Source organism: Macrosteles quadrilineatus, unplaced genomic scaffold (assembly GCF_028750875.1).
Source record: "Macrosteles quadrilineatus isolate MER2022 unplaced genomic scaffold, UCM_ALF_1.0 Scaffold_2__2_contigs__length_208266976, whole genome shotgun sequence".
NCBI classification, from domain to species: domain Eukaryota; kingdom Metazoa; phylum Arthropoda; class Insecta; order Hemiptera; family Cicadellidae; genus Macrosteles; species Macrosteles quadrilineatus.
The window spans coordinates 206,456,778-206,484,555 of record NW_026542595.1 but is presented as its reverse complement, the minus strand read 5'-3'; the positions used below and the strand labels follow the sequence as shown (position 1 = coordinate 206,484,555).

Here is a 27,778-nt window from a genome sequence, read left to right as displayed (position 1 = left end):
ATATATTGGTTTTTAAAATTTAAAAAAAGTATTGGTCGTTACAGTTTTAGTGTTTTTCCTAACACAATTGGGAAATCAGGCAGGACACTTTAAATGTACAGTAATTAAAAACTAACATATCTACATGTATGGCGGCATTTGAGTGGTTATGATTTAGAAAGTGAACCCTTGACATTTGAGCTGGTTCGTTCTCACCGTAACATTTTTATGTAATCAATTTATGACATCAGATGATCCATCACGACACAACCAATGAACAGATTGAAAAAAGTATTGCAAACATATTACTGTACCAGGTGGTAAACTCATTTGAAACGAATGATTTTCAGGAAAATATGCACAGGTGTTGCTACGCCGTGAAATACACCATAGAATTAAGGTAGAGATATTGTGATTAAAAATAGTCCCTTATAACAAATAGTACCTATATAAAATTATATGATAATGTACTATTTTACGATTTAAATTACGTTTCTAGGTACGCAAACAAAACCACTGGCAATCGTAAAGACCAAATAGTCATGAGTGACACTTCACGCTGTTCAAGGGCTTTAAAACCTTATCAATGGTTTATCTATAGTCTGTAACAATAACAATGCTTTGAAATTCTGGATATTCAATAATTTTAATATGCTTGGTATGTGATGTAGTGGTAATGTACATGTGCGCTGACCTTGGGGAAGGCGGCCGCGGACACGGCGAAAATTGCATCTAACGGGATGTTCTGCTAGAGTGGTCATGGAGCTAAAGTGCACTGTGAGAGTGAGATAAGACAGTCGGGCGGTGGTATGGCGGTGGTTGGGAAACAGTGGTATGGTGCATAAATTGAATGATAAGGACGAAATAATGGTGTATTGGAAACGGCATTTAAGCAGTACCATACGAATACATTATATCCTAGTTTATACTAGGATATAATGTATTCGTATGGTACTGCTTAAATGTCCCCGAGTGGTTTTATAACCGACTCGGTGTAGGATGAGTGGCGTGATCTTGTAGTCTTGTTAGTGACTAAGGCCGACATTCCTTAGACACATCTGTTAATTAATAGCCCATACAGCTAATGGCAACTAAGGGACCTACAGTTTATAGTGGAATCCGAACCACATTTTTGCCTTGGTAATTACGAATTGGTCTAATTATCAGGATAGTACTGCGGATAGTCGTAGTACTCAATCGTGCGGACGATAATCCACACCAGGGAGTATCGCATCCACAGTGCATGCCTATAAATATCCTTAATTCGTGACCTCCTAGTAGCTGGATTACAAGACGACGCCACACGTAGGTCATCATGATATAGGTTCCGCGATGAGGTTTCCCAGTTCAAGAGTTTCTCTATAGAGCTTGAGAGGAAGAGCTTGTCATACTTTGGACCCTCATTGTACAATGGTCTACCGCTCTACCCGACAGCCGAAAGGTTGAAATCTAGCAAAACATTTAAAGAAAAATTAAAATGTTTTTTTACTGTCCAAGTGTATGTATATAGCACCAAATAGTATATTAAGATATCTAGTATAGCGACGAAAGTTATTCTGAAAAGCTGGTGTACCAGAGAAACGCCTAATAAAGTGGTTTTTATTTTTACAAAAGCTTAGCGCTGGCATATACAAAACTAGTTCAGAAATAAATTAGGTATGTATAAGACTTTCTGTTGTGTGCAGGTAATGTAGTAAATTGGTCACAAGACGCCACGTAATCCCTCAATATTATCAATATAATGCAGCAATAGCATGATGGAACAGAGCTTATGTTAAGGTAACGGTAATGCAACGGTGGCACGGTGTGGAAATGATGGGGATATCGATGAATTTTATAGTCTTCCAAACTCAACGTACCTTTACCTCTAAATTAATTGAACTAGCAAAAGGTCCATTTGTTACTAATGAGAGACACATGTGTCGCTTTGAAAAGTGTTAAAATAGGTGATATAATTGAGAACATACAGGCGTCAAGGTTGTATGTATAAGTGTATGTATTTTTAAATCTAATATCATAAATATCCTTTAGGTTATTGCTGAGCAGCAATCAAAAATTGTCAAGATTATAATTTACTAAACAACTATCCATATTCAGTTAGTGGTACATCTAATTTTCATATTTTACATTTTTTTTAAATGGAAAAGGTTTTTTTGACAATTTTCTAGCCTGCGAAACAGCAGTTTTCGTTTTAAGATCAAGGAAGCATGAAAAGACCAAGTTTATGTGTTCCAGGTATACACTGGTTATTATTGTAAACGGCACGCCACTATACAGTGCCTGCCGCACAGACATGATCTTATCTATGCAAACAAGAACAACCTTGTCTAGACACAACTTGATCCATGATTTGAAAACGTATTACAACACGAAGTATCGCCGACTGGTTGTTTACGGGCTCTTACGGACTCCTACGGGCTCCTACGGAATCTTACGGGTTCTACTGAAGAACCCCTGCACTTTCTGTGTGATGTGTTAAAACAAAACTTTATTAGGTGTTATTTCTAAAGACACCAGAGTGCATAAATAGAAAAATAGGACAGAATGAGCGTTGAACAGATGGGATTACAGCTTTGTCGCCCACTAAAATCAGCTGTTTATTATGCTCAGGCCCAATTGTTTTAGCCCCATAATCAATATCATAAATATCCTTTAGGTTATTGCTGAGCAGCAATCAAAAATTGTCGAGATTATAATTTACTAAACAACTATCCATATTCAGTTAATAGTGTTACATCTAATTTTCATATTTTACATTTGTTTTAATATTGAAAAAGTTTTTTTGACAATTTTCTAGACTGCGAAACAGCAGTTGTCGTTTTAAGATCAAGGAAGACCAAGTTTATGTGTTCAAGGTATAGGCCTACACTGGTTATTATTGTAAACGGCACGCCACTAAATACAGTGCCTGCCGCACAGACATGATCTTATCTATGGAAACAAGAAGAACCTTGCTCTGTCTAGACACAACTTGATCCATGATTTGAAAACGTATTACAACACGAAGTATCGTCGACTGGTTGTTTACGGGCTCTTACGGGCTCCTACGGAATCTTACGGGTTCTTCTGAAGAACACCTGCACTCTCTGTGTGATATTGGCCTATAAAACAAAACTTTTTTATGTTTTATTTCTAAAGACACCAGAGTGCATAAATAGAAAAATAGGACAGAATGAGCGTTGAACAGATGGGATTACAGCTTTGTCGCCCACTAAAATCAGCTGTTTATTATGCTCAGGCCCAATTGTTTTAGCCCCATAATCAAGGACATCTGGGTTCAGTTTCGAATCAAAGATGCTGACTTTTTCAGGAGTAACTGGCTAACTTCTTATTACAGTATTACGAAGGTTTTGACACCACGATAACTAACCAGTTACAAATTAGGTAATACTAGCCGCTATAGCCGTGCTTCTCAACGGTAGAGGACGCGGAACACAAGAAAATTACTTGGTGTGGTAAAATTATTTTCTTTATATTCCAGTGATGGGTTTAAATTTCCTTGTCTACCTAGTAAGATGTATAGGTAGCATTGATGGATTAGAAAATACTGTAACTATTAGATTCAATTTAAAAATATTCACTTAATTAAAAGTGAAGAGCTACTTACTTTTAAAGCCCTACTTATAAAGCCAAAATAACGAAGTGTTGCAATAAAATCGATCACTTGAAATTGATGTTTCACGAGGTAATGTTTATCATAATTCTTCAATTTAAGTCAAGTCTCTTTACCTGCAGTTCAGAGTATAAATTTCGAAAAAATATTTAAGCAAAATTCTACATAACTTGTACGACCTACACGTATCTTTAATTTAACATAAACATATCACTCACTAAATAAGTCACGAATTTGCACAATGTATATTGAAGACCAAAAGAGCTGTTTCATTTATTAATGCTAATAGTAATTGTATTCATAAAAATAACATGAAACTTTGGAAGTCAAAGGAGCGAAGCCCTAGAAGAGTTTCAAAATGAACATTGGTCTGTTTATCTGAGAGGTATTGGCTATATTCCTGCAAGACGTCAGTTCAAATACAAGTATCGAAGTATCATATCCACAAAGATCCTAAGTACAATATTAAGATAACAACGTAGGAATGTGTTTGTTTGTGTATTATCTTTTTGTAACTTATCAAAATAGATAAGAGTTGTCAGAGTTATCTGTTGTCAGTTAACTGGCCATTACATTCTTATCAACGGGTGCGTCGCCGTTGTACCTTATCTCTTATCAGGTTAGGTTAGGTTAAACTAAGCTACGTTTACTAACTAACATAGTTATTTTCTCAGGACCTATTGAAACATGTGGATGCTCCTGGAAACATGTCAAAGTTCAATATACTTAGCAGGAAATGTGAGTTAGTATTTTGTCTGCCTATGTCTTGAAGACTTTGCATTTCAGATCACGTCTCCACCATCGAGGACTCCGGAGAGAGAATGTTAATACATTAGATTCGTGTCACTTTGTTGTTTCGCTCCTTGTTTGCTATAAATTGGTGTTAACACCTTTTATCGTATTTGGTAAGATTACTTTGCACAAGACGATTCTTGAATAAAGTTTGTTTAAACCTCACACCCATTTCCAATCAGTTCATACTTTATTTAAGGATACAATTAATTGAAGTAATTTACTAAATCTCAAAGAACAGAATCACACTCTAAATCGTGTTCAGAGCGCGATTCAAGCTGATATTATCAGTTTGAAATTTGAGGTAAGGGACTTCGGGAATATATAGTTTATTCAGCAAAATACATTGATCTGGGGAAATAGCTTATTCCGTACATGAGGAATTCGCTAAAACTCAAGTTTGCCTTCATTAGTACAACATATAAGAGTTAGACAACAATTATGTAGCTGAAGATAGCAATGGTCAAATAAATGACAATTTTTCAACAAATCTAATTTACAACTTTTTGAACTTGTAGGTTGTTTACTTATCAATTAATATTGAAGGAAGACAAATACCTTTATGTAGTCATAACCACCCGATTTTAGTTAAAAAGCAACCTAAGTTATAAGTAGTTTGTGCCTCAAACAAAGTTTCAATCTAACCCCCTCGAGGGATTAATCATGTAGACATCTGGAACCGATGTTTTGCAGACAATAACATCTCATTTGAAACTATACGAGCATTGGAATGACGTGATGTTCTGTTGACTCACTTATTAACACCAACACGTCATTGCCATTTAGGTGTTAAAGTAATCCATTTTTGTATTTCGAAAATTGCAAACTTTGGCAGGTAGACAAAGTAGTATACAGTATAGTACAACAGGTGATATAATGTATAATAAATAGTACGATATCCGTAATCTTTACTTAATCCTTTACGTAATCCGTACTTAACAGTTCGATATAATCAACATTTCTTGTAAATATCTTATCATTTTGCAAAAGCTGATCTTGTTTTGTTAGTGTTTTCCATAAATGTGTCCAACTCATAGCTATCCACAATAACGATTATAAATTCCAGGCTTTCTAGATTTTTCCATTGTTATATTTACGCTAATCCAAATTCATATAGTAAATATTTCACTTCAACCAAGTCAGTAAATGTTTGTAGCACACGTTTCCTAAAATTGCAACGCTATTTTTCACCACACTATACCCTATTACCACTATTAACACAATAATAATTTACACTGACAGTCAACACACAACTACATAAAACTTTATGGTTATGTGAAATATTTTGAAGAATCAGCAAAAATAACAATAGGCCTAAATAGTTGCCTAGGCAGCGGTGACAATAAAGCAAGTCGATGGCAATGCACATAGTTACTGCTTGTGTATTTAATATACCTTAATTTTTCAAGTAAATAAGCAAATAGCTGGTTTTCGGCCCTATGTAATATTTCATTTCATTCATTCATTTGTTGATGATTTAGTTTCTTAAAATGTTAACTTCTGTTTATACACCTTTGTTATTAATCACTCCTCAGAAAGGCTGGCCTAGTATTTATTTTCCTAATTTATACAATTTCATTAATCTGTTCAATTAATCATTAATACTATTCACTCCATAGCCTATATATATATTTTTACAAAGCCCAAAACTTGTTTATTTAGTAAATTTGTAAGATAATTGCAATATATAAAAATTTCTTATAATACCATTTCAAAATTAGTCCTTAAGGAATCAAAATTCAAGAAGCAGTGAAACAGTGATCCACGTGTCCAACAATAGACCTATGTGAACATTAAGACTGAAAAGAGAAGGGAAGCCATAGTTGAAAGTTGAAACTGAAGAAGGAGTCCATATTCCATCTAAATTAAATTAATTAATCTTATCAAGAAAACCAGTTTATATTCAAGTTATGTTATATTACAGTCAACCTCAAGAGGACTAATTCCAAAATTATTTTCAAAATTAAGTAAACACTTTCTTTTACACTCTTTTAAATTCAGTGCACACTGGACTTACCTTTTGGACAACCTCAAAATTGAATTTTCATTGTTGGGATTTTGTAGGTTTAACACATTAATTAGCCTATTCTATTTGGACACTATTTATCAATTCTTAGCATTCAAGCCAGCACGACACCCTACCCTGAGATATAGCACATCTAAATTATACTATTGTAAATTTTAACCTTTATTTAAATTAATCTTCTATTTTATTTTAATTTCAGTCCACACTCCATTGTCAGTCATTTCATTATAACGTAACTTATCCTTTTAAATTTCGTTGCATGTTTGTTCATTTGTTTCAATAAAATACCTTTTTCCTACAGTCACCCGACAAAGTTGGCTTCCTTGTACTGTTTATAGTACAGAAAGCTGCTAATTGCTGCATATTTATACTTTGCCGTACGGTTTATACTTTGCCGTACGGTTTATACTTTGCCGCACATCAGGATTCCAACGAAACAACACAAAACAGTGTGGTTCTATTATGCACGTAATCCGTGTACGCTTGGAAATAGGTTGGCAATACTTGAAGATAATAATACTATGAGCAGCTGATTGACTAATATAACTTCGATTTAACCTGTCATTTCGTGTTTATAGTTTCGGTATTTCTGAACTTCCTGGACTTTTCTTTTAAACGTTTTTAAAACAGTCCTACGATCTTAATAAACAAAAAAAATGCGTTTAAAGCATTTTTTTTAGGCGCGGAAACCACTTCAAATTACAAAAACATACGGAACTATATTCTCAAAACGCGGAGCACATTTCTTGCCGAGGAAAAATAGCGGAGTGATACGGACCGCGGGTACTACTTTCTCTAAGGGCACCATTTGTGTTGCCAGCTGAATCTAAAAACGTGTTGTATAGTGTTTGAAAGACTAATTATTTATATGATTTATAGTGACTGTAGGAAAAATATAATGTGTAACACGAGTGAAAAAGGCCTTTGCTGCACTCGAGATCATTCGTAAACATTGCTCTCGTGTGCAGCAAAGTGCCACTTTCACCACTAGTTACACAAATAACTATTTTAATTCGTATAGCTTTGTTATTAACTTAAAACATTATAGAATAGGCCTAGCCTAAAAATAATATTGTGAGTTGAGTATATAAAGTCAATGGCAATACGTAGCTTTCGGCCTCCTAATATTCAACCGAGTGATGGTATTTTGTAAAATATTCAACCTAGTGATGATAATTGATGCACAAATTAACCATTAGGTAAGGCCATAATTTAAGTTTATTTGTGTACAGCTATTCAAATGTATTACACATTCTCGGCACTAATCTAATAATTAACTCAGTGTTATTCAAACTTAACTAAATTATATTGTAGCAACTGTAATGTGTTATGCACAAAGTGCATAAACCTTTGAATACGTAACCACTGTTTCAGGAATTTAATTAATTTCATATTGCTAATGCGAAATGATTATACCACTAGGTGGGTTTATTATTATGTTTTGATTGACATAATCTTTTGTTTTATATTAATCAACCATTTTATTTTACCAAAAGAACATATTTAGAAGCAATGGTTACGTAAAAAATAAAATTTTAATAGGTTTACAACAGCAAAATTAAGAAAAATCAATAATGGAGTACGGAACGTATTTAATTCTTCCCAGGGAAAATTTTAATGCTAGCCGCCTGTCAGGAAGTCACGGACGCTATAAGCATTCATTTTAAAGGAATCATTTTATATTCCTTTTGAATTTCAAGTGGTCTCTGCCTGAAGAAGAATTGAAAGATTGTTAAAATATTTACTGCATTGTAACGGAGTTACAAAAGGCTTTGTGATGGCCAGAGTCAGGAAGACTATTAGACGGTCTTAAACTGCAGTCATGGTTATGGACAATATTGAAGTTGTTAATCTTTTGTTTCAGAAAATACTAGGTATTTTTAATATTGAAGATGGAAAAGTAAAAACCAACAAGTAGAAACAATACATTCCACTACAGTAAATGGATGCTGAAGTAAACCGAAGATCTGTATTACCTCTCTGAACTTAAATCATTTTCAAAAGTAATTTAGACTCCAATTTGGTTGATTAAGTTATGTTAAATTAACACATAATTAAAGCTCTTCTCTACCAATCCACATTGATAATATGTAGCTATTAAATATTTACTAGACGAAAATTGAGTAGGATCTATTTACAATGGTACGTTAAGGTTACTGTTGGAAATAATAAAAACTATCACTTGGATTGAACTACGACTTTAATAATGCGAAAACTGATATGAATGAATTTCTAATGCAGTTGTACGAAATGTGAATTAAAACTAATGAAATATGTGGAGGGATCTACCTCTCACGTCCTGTCCTATAGAGCTATGTCGAAACACTGACAAAAGACACCTCTCTCCCCTCGCTACAGATTGGGATAACAAAATTCCAAAGGCGAGGGCCAGACCTTTCGCAGAAGGACGGTGAAAAAATATCGTGATATTTCAGTTCTGCTTTCCGAACCCCACCGAACTGGTTATAGGACCAGGTCCTTTCAGTCGTAAAGAACGATGGTTCATGACCCTTCTAAAAGCTGACTATTGGCCCGGCCGAAACGTCGCATTTGTTCCGCGGACATCTCTCTTGTTCCGCGAGAGAGGGGGCTCTACTCTTCCTCCCCCAAATCCTCTCTTTCGCCCTCCTCCTAATTAGTTCATTCATGTAGCTTTAAAACTCGTTAAATTATCATTTTCTCTTATAAAAACAAGATCATCAATGCTGATAATAAATGAAACTATAAACTATAATACTAAACAGTTACTTTCACCAAACTAGGTTTAGTAATGGGAATGGAGCAAGGAGCAAGTAATCGAATATTGATTTCCTTCCCAATTCTAGCGAGTGCCCTCTGAGGAAGTAGCGCAAATTCAACGAACCTTTGAACAGCTGTCATTTTTGACTCAGTTGTCCTTTTGAGTTCGAGTTTGCAGCAATGTGATCTACTAACTAAGAGCTTTAATTTGATACCAAAACTCGACCTATGCTGCTATTTAAGAATCTTGCCTGACTCGTCGTAGGCTGTCTCCCTCAGGGTATACAAATGTGATAATAGCAAAACAGTAGATATTTATTGTTATTATCGATGTGCCAAGTCTCATTACGTTATGTTTAATGGTAAAAAACATATTACACCGTTCCGGGGCTTTTCAATCACACTGTAGATTAGCAATAATAAGCAGCAAGAAAGCGTTTTATATAAAAATCTTCAACCAATGTCCCTTCTTGTCCCCCCTCATGAACCACCTTGCACAAATTGATGCCAACAAAGATTGGCGAAGAGAGAGTACTTAGTTTAAAAGTCGATTAATTGGAGTTCGTGACCAAAGATCTTTTGCCAGTCTTTTGAGTGAGGATTAAACGAAATCATTTTCAGATCACAGTGAGGGTCTTTGAACTTTGTACTTTTTATTCTCTGCTCTGTGAGACCAACCTTTCAATGTGTATAGTCTAACTAACTTTGATCTATACATTTTCTCAGCAAACTTAATTATAATATGATTTGGAAAAAACTAAAAATTCAGAAATGTCAATGAGCCAAGTAATTGGGCGTGAAACATGAGCAGATGCATAACAGTTTGGTATGAATTTTGTTTTCTCACATAATCCAGGATTGAATAGACCACTCCATCTGACGACAAACTACTGTAGGGTATCTGCTTGTTAACCACATATTAAATTTCAAAAATATACATTTCACCACTCCTCGACAAGTAAAATTACCACACAAACAAGCATAAAGAAACTAAATGTGTTGCTGACTTTTATGTTTGTTAGAACAAGTCACAACTATCTCGTGATTATTTTGATATCATAGTTTATAAGCAGACTGGTGCAGATACCAGGCGAGGTGTCTACAATCACATAAGTCTTGGAGATAAGATGGCAAGCATGAGTTATGGTTGTGTAACCATTGTAATTACTGTAATGAGATACCGTACAGACAAATACACACACATATTCACACACACGCTCACAATCGACGCGGTCTAGGCTCGATCTGGGTTATTAATGTAAAATCATCATAAGAAAATATTTCATTTTCAACAAATATGACACATTGTTATGTGTGTTATTGAGCACTTGGAAACAATGCTAAGTAACGTATTTCAATAAAACTATTAGTGAAGGATTAGTGTTACTGACTATATAAGACAAGCTGTTTTTAGTCAGGACCATAAAATAAATCAAATAAAATGATAAAATATAAAAATCCAATGCTCAAGGACAGCTCCAAAATCAAATCAAATCAATTAATAACTAGTAACTTGTCTAACTGTTGAACCGTCAACCTACTATCATAGGCTATAACTACTGCTACTGCTACTATAATGCTGCCTGCTACATTATAGTACTAGGCGGGCACTTAACACCACTCGGCATTGCGAGGGTCGCTTGGTTGGTTGCAGTAGGCCAGCTAATTTCTGTTTAAAGTAACAGACAAATCTGCTACTGGTCTGTCTTTAAAACTGTGTTATCTTAGAAAAAAAATTGAGTGAAGTCTTCTATGGAACATTGCAACCTTTGCAGAAGTAAATTTGCAATTTGGACCAACAGTAATGCCGATCAACCAGCACTGGATAACTTTAATATATTCCTGTTGAATGTGTATTGCCTGTGTCTGCCTGTGTATTTTCCTCCTCGCTGTATTTCGAGTCCAAAGCCCCACTTGGCCCCTGCTTGTTGCGTTGACGAAACACAAGTTTACAATTCAATGTGACGACGGGGACCGGTCAAGGTTGAGATTCCGACACTTCGCATAGCATCTGTCTAGTAGCATTGACTATAGAAGGATTTATAGTCAATGATAGTAGTCTTCTAGAACAGTGATTCCTCTGTCTAGTAGTCTTCTAGAACAGTGATTCCTAACGATTCGGTAATTCTATACTAGGATTCTGTGATTCTGTCTACACGAGATAGTACGCTAGGTGCCATCGAATATATTGATATTTTCACATACTAAGTCTTGCATCTAAAGAAAGCAAAGTTAAGACAAATGATTTACTATTGTTTAACAATAGGATTTTTGATAAAAAAACATATAGCTGGTACAGTACCTACATTATGAAAAACACAAGTTTAGACTGATGAGTTTATTATTCCACCTGTGCATGTAGTACCATGATTTAGGACTGTAGCAAAATGAAATAGTTCTATAATAGTATTCGATGTATTCACACATACACGGGAAATGATTAAAATACAGTAAATACAAATAACATTTTTTACAGTTAAATTAATTCCGATCAGTTTCAACCAATTACACGTCAATTCGATTACACCAGCCATCCCCTATTGGGAGACCCTCGCGATTAACATCAAACAACTAACATCAAATTGATATTGTTACGTAGTACAACGGAAAATTGTTACATCATTGCACGGAAAATAGAGGGATATCCATTATTCCGTGATAAAAACGTTGATTTTTTCTTTAACCCTCATAGAAATAGACATCTCATTTCATGTTTAAGCTAAAGAAAATTTAAAAATAAAATGTTCGTAGTTGAATCAACAGAATATGCTGATGTAAATGACTGATTTCTAGCGATTGCTGATTAACCACGCAAAATCAAAAGGACCACTTATTGTAAGCTATAGCATCTTTCATGCCACATCAAATATAACAGTACCAACAATTAAAGGAGTAAATCCAATTTCTAAGTGTCATTCAATTGCTGTGGGCCATCCATCAACAAGACAAGATAAAATATGCAAAGATTTGAGAGCTAAAATAAAACACTAAAATAATTGTTGGTTATGAACTTAATCAAATGCAAAGGTCGAATTAGTAAATAAAGTTATTGAGTAGTAATCGCGAAATCGTAATAAAAATTTCATGTGTTCACGAACGCAAATGTCTGGTATCACTTTTTCTCGTGAAAAGCTGTTTTTGCTGAATATTGTTATAAATGGTGAGTATTTACCAGTATTTACCCAGAATCAAGTAAGTTGATTATGCACCGCATGGTGGTATGCACCCTTTAACTGTGCCCTCGTGCGTTAAATTAAATAATCCGCCTTGACTTTGTAAACAAAATATTCCCTGCAAAACTAAAATCAACAGTGAAAAACTATATGCATAATGTTACTTGCGAACAAACAAATTAGTCAAAAGAGCACTATTTCTTTGTGAAAAACTGCTTAATCTTTCAATTTATCATCTAAAAATAATTCCTAAAACCCCTTGGCTACTTTCCGTTGCAGGTTGTATACAACTTCAATTGTACAGGGTAAATAAAAAGTCAAGACCCCCCCCCCTCTAATATTTTTCCAAGTAAATATACAGAGATATCCTATTGGTGGTCAAGCAATCTTAGCAGGAAGTTTCATTTTATCATTTTGAAATTTTTGATTGTCCCCCCAAAAGGGGGGATTTGGGGGGCAACTCAAATATTTTAAATGTAAACCCCCTTCAAGTGACACCTCATTTTGAAGTGTATACAAAAACTTAAGGAATTGTGAAAACTAGAGGTCGCTATCTCTTCTCTATCCAAAATGGTAGCCCGTTAAATGTTGTGGAAAATCAATGGTAAAATTGTTAATATTGGCTGCCATATTAACAATTTTACCATTGATTTTCCACAACATTTGACGGGCTACCATTTTGGATAGAGTAGAGATAGCGACCTCTAGTTTTCACCATTCCTTTAGTTTTTGTAAACACTTCAAAATGAGGTGTCACTTGAAGGGGGTTTACATTTAAAATATTTGAGTTGCCCCCCAAATCCCCCCTTTTGGGGGGACAATCAACAATTTCAAAATGATAAAATGAAACTTCCTGCTAAGGTTGCTTGACCATAGGATATCTCTGTACTTGGAAAAATATTAGATGGGGGGGTCTTGACTTTTTATTCACCCTGTATAAATAACTGTTATATAGGAGAACATTACGATAAATTATCAATTCACTGTGATAAATTAATTTCGTTCAATAAACACAGTTCACTGTTTAAGTTAACGAGTTTGCCCTAAAAATGGTGAGCTCTATAATGCCTTTTACTTTTATAAATTAACATTAGCAAGAACCACAGCGTTTCTAGCGCGCTCTTTTAGAAGTTTACTGAGACTCGTGAGCTCATGCTACAACTCATTTAATGAATTAGGGGTAGGCTATACATATGAGAAATATATTTAGAATGAATTACTACAGTAGTTCTAAAAATAATAAAAGGATTCAGAATGTTGCTCGTTATTCTTTACTAGTAACTGCTTTTTAATCTGTGCTAGTAGGTAATCATTGGAATTTAAAAAAATACATTGCCAATCAATTATATTTTTATTTTAGATACTCCCATTAAAACCAATATATTTTTTGTATACTGACATTAAAAGCGAACTACCCGACCCAAATAATGGATATTTTGGTTTTACAAATTAAATGCTATTTTCCCCCACCGTTAGGAGATCAAAACCTTTAATAACAGCCATCTACCACTATTAGGACTCAAACTCTCAGAGAGCACAGAATAGAAACACGCACTTTCTATTCTGTGCTCTCTGTCAAACTCTAGACTTTTCGTTGTAACCGATTTGCTTGCAGAATAAAATTCATACATGAACATAAACTATAAGATAGGTATATAAACTATAATGATTGATCATTTGATAATTCAACGACATTGATATATTATTTGATAGTTTTTCTAATAGAGTTATGAGACATTGGAGGCAAAAGACACAAATATACAGTAATCAATTAATTAATTAGTTAATTAGTCCAGCGAGTAATTAGAGCAACTGGGTTTAAAATAAGCTCTTAATCCGTCCGAAAGGGTTTTGGTTTTTCCCAGTCTCGGTCTGAAGCAGCTTGGGTTGAAGAAGAGCACTTAGAAAAATCTTCCCCGTTATTGTTATTATCATTACGCGTCTAATAATATCTCTCAATTTTCCATTTTAACTATATCTCAATAACACTTTACTTTCATTTATATACTTGACGGTTTTATTTCCAAACATTTTAGGAATCCAAACATCCTTTCCCTGTAGAGAATTATAATGTAGGTGGCACGGAAAGACCCAAACCCGGGTCCGATTTTCTTTTTCATTTTGATGTCCCCCGAAGCCAAAACACAATTTGTAGCCTATATGTGTCCGCAAACACGCAAACTCGAATAATTTTCGTCCAATTTTGATTAAATTTGTCATAAATTAATGTCATGCGCGATCGTAAAGATCTTTCAAAACTTCTATGTTAGCATATATTTGTTCTTTTTAATTTTGAGTTTCAACCGGTGTTTATGATATTTCTTACAGAGGCACTACACCGTTTGTTATTATTGCATGTTTCGTTAAGTTTTTTTCGTTGTTTTGGTATTTTTAGATAAAGCGTACTTTTCTATACATTTTATCAAACTGTTTCATGGACAAATGTAAAATGGTGTTCGTCGAATGTGTATGTACATGCCCGAGGCACTTCTGCCTGTTTAAACATTTTGCACAACTCCATTACAACCGACACTTGTAACTGAAGACAACTTAATTGGAATGATGAGATCAAACGTAACAGTCTCATCAAAATAACGACATCAAACATTGGCTTTTAGGTTACATAAGCTGTTTGCTCTTAAATTTAAACATTTTACATTTATTAAATTAATTATTAAATCATGCCAATATGTTACACCTTTTTTATAATTGATGCATAGTTTTGCCATTTTATTATAGTTAAGTTTTAATTTATGTGTTAGATAAATACTAGTAATAATTTTAATTTATTTGTGTTTTCTAAACCATTGACATTAGGGTAACGGCCCAAACCAAGGCTTGTTACTACCTAAGTGATCGCTTCTCGGCCTGTTGGCTAAGATTTTATGCACAATAAGCTTCGGTTGACGTGCTTGGACCATGAGTCCACCCTCTTACAAGTGAACCTGTTGTCAGAAACCACCTGTTCTAACAGGTTATAATGTATAAAGACTAGATTAACTCGATTAACAAATGCCAAAAAAACTACTCTTGAAAACATTAATTTACAATCTAGCTAATGTAATGAAGAAACGCAATTACTTCAATGCTTAAAATGTTTTCTACCTCTATTTATCGCAAACACAACTTTGCCAATAAAAACTTTTCGGCCGTTTTCTTCCACCATTTCAGCATTGTTGACGATTAAAATCCAACTTAACGGCGTAAGCTATTGTGATACTGTATAGACGAATAAATTGTGATAGAAAAGAATTCTTGCTTTGTATTAAATTCTACCCTCAAACAATCACGGTTAATGTTCAGATAACCGTGGAATTCAGTTAAATACTGATAGTTATTTGTTATCGATCGAACAAGAATTTTGCAAACTGTTTCTTCGTCTCAATAGTGCGTTTAAGGTTTATTATAAAACAGTGCGCTTTATTGAAAAAATTCAAGGAACCTTGATCTACTTTGGAACGTCAAAACTCAAAACAAATTATTACTAATCTTTTTCCTAATTGAGAACAGAATTAATTGTTTCGTAAAAAGTATCGAGAGCAATGACCATTGTTGTAAGATTTTAATATCAAAACTACAATTACTTTCAACTACGGTACGTTTTATTCAGTGCGGTATCAGTTAGTTGAATCAACAGCCAGTGTAAAATGTAAATGAAATATTGACTACTGCAGTCCATATAGAGGGAATTAGCTCGCTAGGGGCTGTATCGATATGGTTTATTTGTATTAACTATTTGGTAGCACAGGAAAACGAACTACCAAAATACATCAAAGTGAAACGGGAAATGAGGAACAAATACAAAAAATTTTCAATTCAGCATTCGAACATATCGTGAAATAACCAATATCGGGTTGTGTTTGTTTGAACTACATGGATATCTAAATGTAAATATACACAAAAGTAATCTCATAAAAATAATAATACGACCTAAACTTTTTATGATAAACCTACCTCTGTTTCAAACATTCCACTTTGGTTCATTACAATGCTAAAAACAAGTGATTTCGTAATATTATTTGAGACACAAATGAAATTAGCTTTGTCGCAAAATCACCGATGGCTAAACATATGACATTTAATCGAGCTGATAAAGTTAACAAAGTTAAAAATAAAACTCTGAATTAAAGATAATGTTTAAAACTACAGAAGGCCACGTAATGTTTAGGTAATTTTACATTTTACAAAGTTATTCATAATGAACACACTCAGCTCCTTAATTAAATTTATCTTTCTTATAAAATATTCTTTTGATTTTTTTAGATGCCTTTGACCTTTTCATATATTTTCGCATAAAATATTTTCTAAAAACGCCTCGATACCCCTTTATTATGTTTTTTTTTGCTATTTTAAAATAACATCTTCATAACCATTAAAAATGTCTTTATTAAATTTGTTATAGAGTTGAGCAACACCAGGCTCAAAAAGGTCGAATAAAGAATTAGCTAACAGTAAGCATTTTTTCAGCTGAACAGGGCACGCAAAATTAGCGCATCATAACAGCTTGGCCTTATTTTGCCAGCCTGTACAGCTAAAAATACTGATTTCATCTGTTTTTTATGATATTTAGGACTTGGTATAATTTGATAGCAATTTTTAAATGTTTAATAGAAGTTCCGTTGAAATTCTTTCATAAAAACAGAATTCTTTTAGTTATTTAAGTAACAAATCTAAAATGGTCGCAATGTTTAAAAAATTTATTTTGTATCCTAATAATAATTTTTCTCATATGGTTTGCTGATCTTCAACCTTTAAACCAAAATTATTTAAGATATCTTTAATATTTTCAAATAAATAAATTAAGAAACCAGACTAAATGATGTATAAAACGAGGCGTTTTTAGGAAAAATGTCATTCTTAATTTTGTTTTATTTTGAACCATAAAACTGATCCTATTTATTTACCTTCTTACTGCATACCCTATATAACGCTTCGCCCCGTCGGTCTTTAAAGTTCCGAGATAGTAAATTTATCTTCTCTGTTTAAACAGCTGATTTATTTATAATCAGCTGATTGATTTTTAAATATTTTACATGTGATTGGGGGAAAGATATATGAATATTCATATTGTTTACTTTGGTGCAATCTCAACATTATTTTTTAGACAGACAGATAATTGGTTTATGCTTTTTCAAATTGAATACTATCGTTTTCCAACTGTATACTTATACCAATATCGTTAACTGAATACTATTTTTACAATTTTTACAACTTTTAATACTATTAGTATTAAATTACACCTTTTTTAACCAAGCAAGAAGGTTTCAATGTTTTTAGTAGCCTACTTTAAAAATGCTGGATCACAGGCATTGTTCATAAACAATTTAGAATACCAAAGGGATTAAGATACGATATAGATTGCCTCTCAAAGTTACAAAGTAACAAAACAATGTTCAGATAACCGCGGTATTTGAAAGTGGTTTAATCCCGATAAATACTTCATATCGATATTGATATTACAAGAATGTTGTAGAAGACATTGAACAAACAACATTGAACAAGAATGTTACAAGAATGTTGTAGAATGTTTCTTTGTCTCAAAAGCGTTTATAGAATATCTTTCTTTATTACAAATAATTACGCATATTGTATTTCAATGCGGATCGGAAAAATTAGGATTCCTTTTAGTAAAATGATGGTTTATATAAATGTAACTTTGACTGGTTTTGCGTGAATACATCTAAGGGGAATACTTTATATGATGTTTGTGTACCAAATGTATCAAGGCTTATTCGAAGAAAACATGATTGAATGAGACTTCAATAACAGGTGTGCTTTAATATGGGTGTGCTCTGAATGTGGTTCTTATTTATAATTTAGTTTTTCATGTTCATATTTCATATTAGGACATAGTATAGTATTATAGTAAGTTATAAGATACAATAATATGTTTAACCATTGCGTTTTGAAAAGAATCTGATATGTTTTACGAAAATCTCACTCTCCAAACCAATATATTCGAACCCTGTAGTCCTTGTAGTAGCAGTTATGAATCTTCGATCAATTCATTCCAGTCACATATAACGGTTTGGTGCGTCATCTACGTGCGCCATGCTTGCTTTGGCGTCACGACTGGAATATCAATCTTGTTATTAAGGATGTGGCCATCGTGGGTGAATGTAAGACTAAATATTTCCCTACCTGGGAAATACACCACAGATAACTCCTCATAGAAAGATTTCAAAAGTTTTGCAATTAAAGTGAGATAAACAAAAAAAGCTTCTACACATGGTCGATCAATTTGAGGAGTTTTTTAGACACTTTTCAAACAAGAGGGGGAAATTTATATTATAATCTTAACCGTTACGCAAAAATCCTTTGCGCCCTAGACTGCAATGGAATAATCAGGTAAGAACTGAGAGAATTTATAATTCAACGCCACACTTCTGTAGCTGAGTATTTCTAGTGCTCGCCTTCAGATCTAAGGGCCGCTGGTTCGATCCCCATTGTTACATTCTTGATCCAAGTGCTAATTGTCAATAAGCTATCAATTAATTATATCTAAAAGATCTAACTTATGTTAGATGGTAACAAGAATAAAGTTTTTGCATCATTCGCTTACAAGAACACGTAAAACCTGCCCCTTACGGAGAAAACACAAAAAAAGATAAAGTGATTGAGATGAATAGTGGACAACTGTTGCAGAGGCAAACTCTCTTTATCTCTTTACGTTTGAGTGCTCTCTTAATAAGTAGCAGACTAAACATTCCTTTGCGAAGACGACATAAAATTGTTCATAAAACAATACCATATTTTTACATTCTGTGGTTTTAAATATTCATTTTGTTTGTTGCACCATGCTAAGTATTCCCAGTATGACTAGTAAGTATTTAAAGTTTAACTATTTTGACAAGGTTATTTTACGGAGCAAACCCCTTTTGAACATTTTAAACTTTTGAAGAGGTTAAATGTAAGAAAGGACCACGAGGTCCTAAATTCGCCTCAATAAAAAAGGATTTTCATTTTATTTTGAAAGAATTCAAACTCTCAGCACTGGTAGTCATACACTTCGCCTATTTTCAAATTAAAAATAGTAAAAACAATAATTGTTTAGTCACTTCACTTGTTGAAAATATAATTTCGAACCGTCATACAAAGCTAATTATTTTGTACTCGATAAGTTTTATCAGCTCCAGTGATGTATTGTACTTTTTTTAATTACAGTGAACAAAGAAACTAACTTTGAAATCCAGTAATTATTTGATTAAGAGAACATAATATTAGTTACAATCCCTTGATTGGCAAAGTTTCATGGTTCAATCTGCTGGAGTTATAAAGCTTTATGAAACTATGATTAATTACCTTGCTTCTTAAGCGAAGCTTATGCCAGCATACCTTGTGAACATCTATCATAAATTCTATGCATTTATAATTTTGAAATGTATTTATTTAGTCCATAACTACCAGATTAATGTAGTACCACGGCGGTTTTATTCAACTCAACTAATATTACGAGCATTTTACGAGTTACATCTAAATTAGGGGTTTGAGAATAATTTGTAACACATTTTTTTACATTTTGCCATAAAATATTAAGAGTTTCGTTAATTTATTAACTATTGAAAATCAAAATTAAAAATGTTTTTGTGGGTATATTTCAGAGAACATTTTTAATAAACCAAGAACGTACAGGCATTAACTTGGATACTGGATGGGAAGATTTTTCTCATCGCTTTCTATAATGGTAAGCTGCTTACGACGTGTTCGATTTGGGCAAAGTAAGCTTGCTTTGACGGCGGCTAAGTGTTTTTCTCTACAGGGTGTGCCGTAACTCTCTGGACAAATGTAATAAATAGCATAGCGTTATTGCTTAAATCAAGACAAACACATTTTACCATAGGAAAATGAGTCTTTGGTGCCTAGTTTACCGTCTGTCTGTATCTATGTGTTTTTCTTAAAAATATTAATAATAATAACTCCTAAACTGTTTGAGATACAGCGTTGTTTTTTTTTTTTTTTTTAAACATGTTATTCTTATTAAGAACTACTTTCGTTTAAATCATAAACCGTTTCAAAATGGCGGCCATTTAAAATATTTGATGCACAATTTAACAACTACGGTTAACTTTACAAAAAAGTTGCAAGTAACAAAAAAGTTTTCAATGATATCTTATTTGTTAAAAATGGATGAATAATAACATAGAAATGTGTTCTTTTTGTAATGCATGACCACTTTTCTCCATTTAAACAATGCTAATACTCCTTTTGCATTCTCTAATATCTTTAGAATCATCTGCTATACGTCAATCATAAGTTTTAAAACATAACAGCTGATCGAATCATTTATTTTTGTTATTGATAAAAGTATTGTTGTCTGAACATGAACATGTTGTCTAAACATCAAATATCTTAAATGGCCGCCATTTCAAAACGGTTAATGTTTTTTTTTTTATAATTTTAAATGAAAACAGGTCTTGATAAGATAAACATTTTTGCAAAATCTCAACGCTGTATCTCAAACAGTTTAGGCGTTATGATTCTTTGGTAAAAAACACATAAATATATAAATACATAAACACATAAGCTATTGTATACAGGGTGATTGATATAAGTGTGCCAGCCGTTTTATTCGCAAACTATAAGAGATATCAAAAAAAGTTAAACGGTAAGTGCCTTGGATTTTTTATTTAAAAAATTGTAGTCAAGTCAAAAAAATTATTTTAGCCGCCATTTTTCCAATATGGCCGCCAACTTTGATTTTTCTTATGGAACATCCTGTATTTTATAATGTATTCTGGTAGAAGATGTGATTTTAAGACGATTTTATTCTTGTGATTTTTTCATAAACCTAACCGTTTCAAAGATAATAATGGTTAAAGTTTTGAAATTTCTGCATGAGAAAGAGTTTCGATAAAGGCCTAAGCAAGCATGCCAGCTGTTTTGCTCGAAAACCATTCAAAATTTCACAACTTAAACCATTATTATCTTTGAAACGGTTAGGTTTATGAAAAAAATCACAAGAATAAAATCGTCTTAAAATTACTTTTTCTACCAGAATACATCATAAAATACAGGGTGTTCCATAAGAAAAATCAAAGTTGGAGGCCATGTTGGAAAAATGGTGGCTAAAATATTTTTTTTGACTTGACTATAATTTTTTTAATAAAAAATCCAAGGCACTTACCATTTAACTTTTTTTGATATCTCTTATAGTTTTCGAATAAAACGGCTGGCACACTTATATCAATCACCCTGTATATGTTTTCGTTAGGTTAACGTTCTTTTATTGTTGGTGAAATGACAAAAAATAAATATAAAATAAACTACATATCCCAGACAGAAGCTAAAATCATAAACAAGTTTTTGTTGATCAAAATGAATTAACCAATCTGCGATATAAATCAAGTTAGTAAGTTTGAAACAAAGTTGCAATGTTGGAGGCTATCAATCTCCAATTACTGCTATCAGAGCCATTACCGTATCAGAGATTATTATCACGTGACGTATACATTGAAGTTTTGAAAATCAAACTTCATAAAGTTTAATACTTCAACGTCTCAACAATCTATTGATTCGATATCACTCTTTTTGCAACACAAATAAAATCTAGGTACTGCAATCCTTGAAATACGTCTTTGTTGGGTATGTACATAACTGACTAGGTTGCAGAGTGGATATCCTCCCTTCCATAACGCACAAAGAGCTGCCATATCGAAAGGTGACGTGAGCTTGACATTTCATTGGTTGGAGAGCGAGCTTAGGTTGTAGTAGTCTTGGGTTCCCTGAAGGTTAACCTTTAGATGCTGAGGAAATTCTATTCTGACCCAGTAGCTACATTGGACTATGATTACTGATGCTTTCTGATGCTTACTATGTCGAAAAGACGTCAGAATAGATTACAGTTATTCAAGACCACGGTAGTTTCTTTAACAAAAGCGCATAAATCTCTACTGGCATAAAGCTCGGCCTACATAATTATAGCCTATTTACCTAAGGAGGATTATTCATTTAGTTCATCTAATGTAGTTAAACCTATGTTTTATGACACCCGTAAAATAAATATGTGTTCTTAGTTATCAGAGTTCATTATTATGAATTTTGCTATTATTAGCGACTGCAGGATGCACAAAAATTTAACCAGAGGCACTTCAATCTTACTTTATGTGAGGGTCAATGCATATTCTGATTTTATTACCTTTGGAAATATTTTTTTCAAGGCTGAATACATTCGCTCAACGGAAAATGACATCAATTTTGAGTTCAGAATCGAAACTTAACATTAATTTACATAGCCTATTGAAATGATAATTTGGTTATGAAATGATGGTTAGCTATATTAACCAATTGTTTCAACTTAGTCAAATGTTTATAAACAACACCCACTGTATCAAGTTTTAAGGAAAGGGAATTATGCTGTGTAAGTGTTTATGTTACGTATTGTGTACTAATTATGAATACAGGGTAAATGTGGAATTGAGTAAGGATGACGCACGCGGATTTTTTACTGAATATGACCATAAGGTTTTTTAGCCAGAACCATCGTCTGGGATCCTAATGAAGGGCAGCTGAGTAACGTTTTGAACCATAAAAAAGATAATGAAGTTTCCGAGAATCGAACCGGCAATTTTATGACTGTAGACGAGCTTTGTAATTAGAAGTCGCCAAACGTACCCCACCAATTACATAAACTTACATCTGCTCACTCAGACCGCTGCTCGCTTTTGGGTTTTCAGAGGAAGGATCAGAGATAAAATAGTCCGATGAACTTCTTGTGTAATCGAGCACACCTTGATGAGTTTAATTATCTGCAACCTTATCACCTAACATCTTGTTGAACGTGCAATAATTATCTTGCCGGTGAGTACAGAGAGTTAGGTAACCGGTTGTAGTAGTCGGGTGTCGTGTGTCGGGTGTAATTGAACGCAATTAATCTCAGAACAAAATAAGGATGCCGCAAAGTTAAAGCAACACACTCTGTAGCTTAAATAAAATCAATAAAGGATTTCACCAAAATCCATCAAAACCTTGTTTGTAAAAACTTTTCTCGAGGATTGCCAACTATCAACTCAAAGTAGAAGACTAACTTTAGTCTACTTGTTGCTCCAGAGTTTGCAATCTTCGAACTGTACAACTGGAATAAACACCTAAACATACTAATTTACACATGTTGATGTTAACAACTAACAAACAAGTCTGTCAACAGAAATCCTCGAACAGTGACGAAGTAGAGTCAGTCGCTATCGTATAAACTTCGGTTACAGATGTTGAAGCCAAATTTATACTGTACCTGCTCATTCCCGAGGAGAATTTTCTACATAATTTTGTACGGAAACAAATGACTTGTACTGTTTTATTTCTTAAAAATTTGGAGCAATGTAAAAGTAAAGATAAGCTGTTATAGCTTTATTAGTTGCTATTGATGGTAAGTGTATCGCTAAGTGTTGCATTGGGTGTAAAAAAGTAACTTTGTTTGAAATATCCAAAATACCATTGTATAACATAATAATTTGAACATTTGCATTATAAAGAATTTTTGGAAATAATCTAAATAGCAAAAAAGTATCATTTAGCCTTAGCACAACACTTTGGTTCAATGTATTAAAAACGTTTAAACGCAAGTATCTAAAAAATAAAAGTGTATGTTTTAATTCCATTCTGTTGCGTAATGAAAACTCCTCTCCAAGTCCAACGACCTTTGTTCCTGGGTGTAGTAGGTTGTGTAGTTAGTTTTGGCAAGATTTCTCTTCATTTGTCCAAGTAGCAATTGAAATTAGCTCAGATTTAGAACAATGCATTCCCAGTCTCTTTGGCAAGAAGCAGCAGCCATCATGAAGACCTGTCCTTGCAGTTTGCTTGCGTTTGGCCTGGTCCCACCTCGGTATTTTATTTTAGACGTAAACCAACGACCACTTCGTATAATAATTTAAAAATATGATTTCTTACACAAAGACTAACTGAAAAATTGGTTCGGATGTTTTTGAGCGTGAAGTTGATTCTCCTACATTTAACAGACATTTAATAAATACACGATTAACCTTGTACTGAAGTACCTACTGAACAAGATTAATTTCAGAGTAATCAACAAGGTAACTACGAAATAAACAGGTTATATGGCTAATAAACCAGCTATAAGAAATTCATGACATTAGCATACGCGAAGCAAGACGTTGACTTTAAACGAATATATAAAATTTCGTCAGAAGGATCAATTTAAAGCAGTTTTTCAACCACAGTATCTTGCCACGTAAGAAAGACCGGTTTATCCCTGTTAAAAAATCCTTCTAGTATATGAGTATGAGCATGACCAACCCATCCTGCGAGAACATCTGTTTATCCAGATCATCATTTGGTTGCTATAGTTCTTCAAGACTTTTGGTTGGATCTACTTCTGAAAGCTACCTTTGGCAAACCTAAAGAATATTTAAGTTTATTTCAATGGTTCTGGGGATCATTTCCGCAACAAAGTTCTCTACCGATGTGATTTATTTATTTTAGAAACGTCACACATAAAACATACTCCCTTCTAGCGCGTGATCTAAAGTATTCGCTAAAAGGTGTTAACACCAATTAATAGCAAACAAGGAGCGAAAGTGACACGAGTCTTGTTTTAACATTCTCTCTCCAGGATAGTGGAAACGTGATTTGAAAAGTAAAAGTCGTCAATACTTGGGAGGTACAAAATGAAACCTAGCTCGCAATTGGCATCTCAAAGTATATAGAACCTTGATGCCTCTTCCAGGAAATCCACAATTTTCGTATTAATAAGTTCAGAGATGTGTAAATACCGGTGTTTGTTAGTTGTTGAAAGTAAAAATAGAACCTAACCCAGCCTGACAAGAGATAAGGTACAACGACTAGGTCATTAAAAAACATGCTGCGTCCAGTTTACTGATAAATACTAAACACTCTTATCTTTGTTTGATAAGTCGAAACAAGTTTATTTACAACCAAACATATTCATACCACTATTTTATTAGCTTTAAAATTAATATTTGATACAATAACACCTAAGAATTTTAAGGGAATGTGGGGATCTCCTGCAAAAGATCTTAACCTTTATACTGACAGATGTTTTGAGTTCAGGATATTCTAAACACAACTCACTTTTGGCCACACCAACAATTTAACCCATGAATGGTAACAGAACAAGAAAATTACTCTGAGTTGGTGAGTTGTAGGAATGTTCCTGGTTTTCATGCTCTTCATACGGGCTGAGTCATCCTTGCAGAATATAAAGGGAGGAAATTGTTACGCACTACTTCAAAAGTTATTTGTTCGTTTCTGTCCCTTATTCACTCCAGTGTGACATGAGGTGACTGGGCGAATGGAACACATTGAGAGGTTAATAGAATCGTTGACCGTTGTGAGCCCAACTCAAATGGTCAGTTGGATCCAATCTTGCACCGCCTGTGGGCAGATTAATGTTTTACTTTAATCGCTACCACAACCGCATATGGTTCTGAAGTGCAGCTGGTTAGGTCTGAGGGGTAGACTGTGGGACTTCCTGTCTACTACTGATGGCTTATCACCATATGCGATAAGTAACTGTCAACTTGGTGAGTCTAGTTGGAGGTACGGCAATGAGCTGTGTTACCTATCTAGGAGGATTTAAAGTTACTCCTTCTAGTCTATGAGTATGGCCAACCCATCCTGCCAGAACATGCGAGGTTAACATTTAGTACCGAGTCACTCTGATAGATATACAACTGGAGGTAGCACAGAGTAAGAGAATTGCGAGCCCGCCATTTGTACTAGGGGCAAAGTACATTGTATTTAGTACATTAAAACTACGGGCAGGCCGGTGGGAATTGGGCATGGTAAGAAAGATATGAGTCAATTAGACGGATGATTCCTCTGGATGGGACTAATAACCAAATTCTATAGTGTGTCTAGTATCTAAGTTGCCGTATCATTGTAGTACCCCCAGATAAATTCTAGACCAGTAGTGAAGAACAAACTCGCATGTAGAACTCATACGATTGATGTTAACCCAAAGCGTAGCCTATTTAATTTATTCTTCGAAATAATCGTCAAACTATGACAGAGATATTGTTTCCATTTGTTGGAAGGACTTCTTCGATACACAAAAAAGTTGTCTTTTACAATATAGGTGATCAGATCCGAATGCTTAAGGTAGTCTCCGAAGCCCCGGGTCACAATATACCTATATTTGATTCTGAAATGAAATTAATAAAATGAAAATCCTTTATTTCAACAGGCAATTCTTACACTTAACCTGCAAACTTAAACCTGATTCTGGGTATTTCCTCTCCTACAGTTTGGTGGACTCCAAACCTGGTGAACTATTCACATAAGGTATTGGTGTTTTGAACCTGCGCTTCAAAGAGTGAAGTCTCACAATCCAGTCACTGGACCAATTCCTCCCCAAATACGACGTTGATTAAGTTAAATATTGAAGGGTTCCCAAAACAACACAGTAGCCGTTTATTAACCCAGCATGACGCAGCGTCGCAGGATATAATCTACCACCTCCCACTCGCCTCTAGATAATCTATCAACTTCTTATAAATAAACAGCCAAAATGCGTCTGACAGTTCGCAACAGGTTTGACTTGATTCGGTGCACAATTAATCTTCGCATTCATTGCATTTTGACAGCGATTGTGTTATAGATTGAACTACTAAATTTGAATAGTGAAGTAGACTTCTCATCCCACTGTCATATCTCGAGCATGTTAATGTTGGTTGCGATTTGTGGACTGATGTCCAAATGTTTCTATTTCTTCAAGGTGAAGTTCATTAGGTGTGATTTAATCTTTGGTTGTAATGAAAGAAACATTTGATCGCTTTGACTCTTTCCAGGCTTATCGGACATAAAACACACATCAAAACATTCATCAGATTTTAGATTAGGATTATGAGCCAAACCGGCAGTATCTAAAGTCAATACATATTACATACCTCCCAAATCTGCGAATCGTGAAATGATTATTTAAAAATCTGATTGGATTTCCTGAAAACTTTTCGTCTATGTTGTATCTAGCTATCTTTTCATATATTAGTCGATAAATTGTGTCCTTAGATTCTACACGAAATCACTAATTCGATTGACAAATAAAAAAAGAACTGTCATATTTAGACAATATGAAGCTATTTCACACACCTTGTTTCGCCCGCATTATATTAGATGTCGGGTGACTCTAATTCAAGAAGACAAAGAAAGCCCAAGACAATTTCCTTAGGATAGCCGGGGGCGCTTCCTTGCAATCTAGGCGGTCCTTCCACAGCTGATTCTCCCTTAAAAGGTTAACTTTAATTGGTTGCCATGACGTGACATTTTTACCCAACTCCATTCCTGGCAGATACTAGCTAAAGTTGTGAAAGTTGAATCCTTTCCTGGCTATACTTTGTATATTATCTGAGTGAGTGCGGCATTTATGAATTATGTAGAAAATTGCAATAACTCTTTTTTCCTGGATTCGTATTAATTATGAATTCGTAATTAATACGATATGTCAATGGCTAACGTATACTTTTAAACCCTGAAGTAGAAATC

The 27,778-nt window shown here is 33.9% G+C and overlaps 1 protein-coding gene across 4 annotated transcripts in view; it reads right to left on the bottom strand.

The window, feature by feature from the left end:
• Nucleotides 1-27,778, bottom strand: part of LOC128986267 (insulin receptor-like) — a 66,459-nt gene that overhangs the window by 14,587 nt on the left and 24,094 nt on the right. The window lies entirely within an intron of this gene.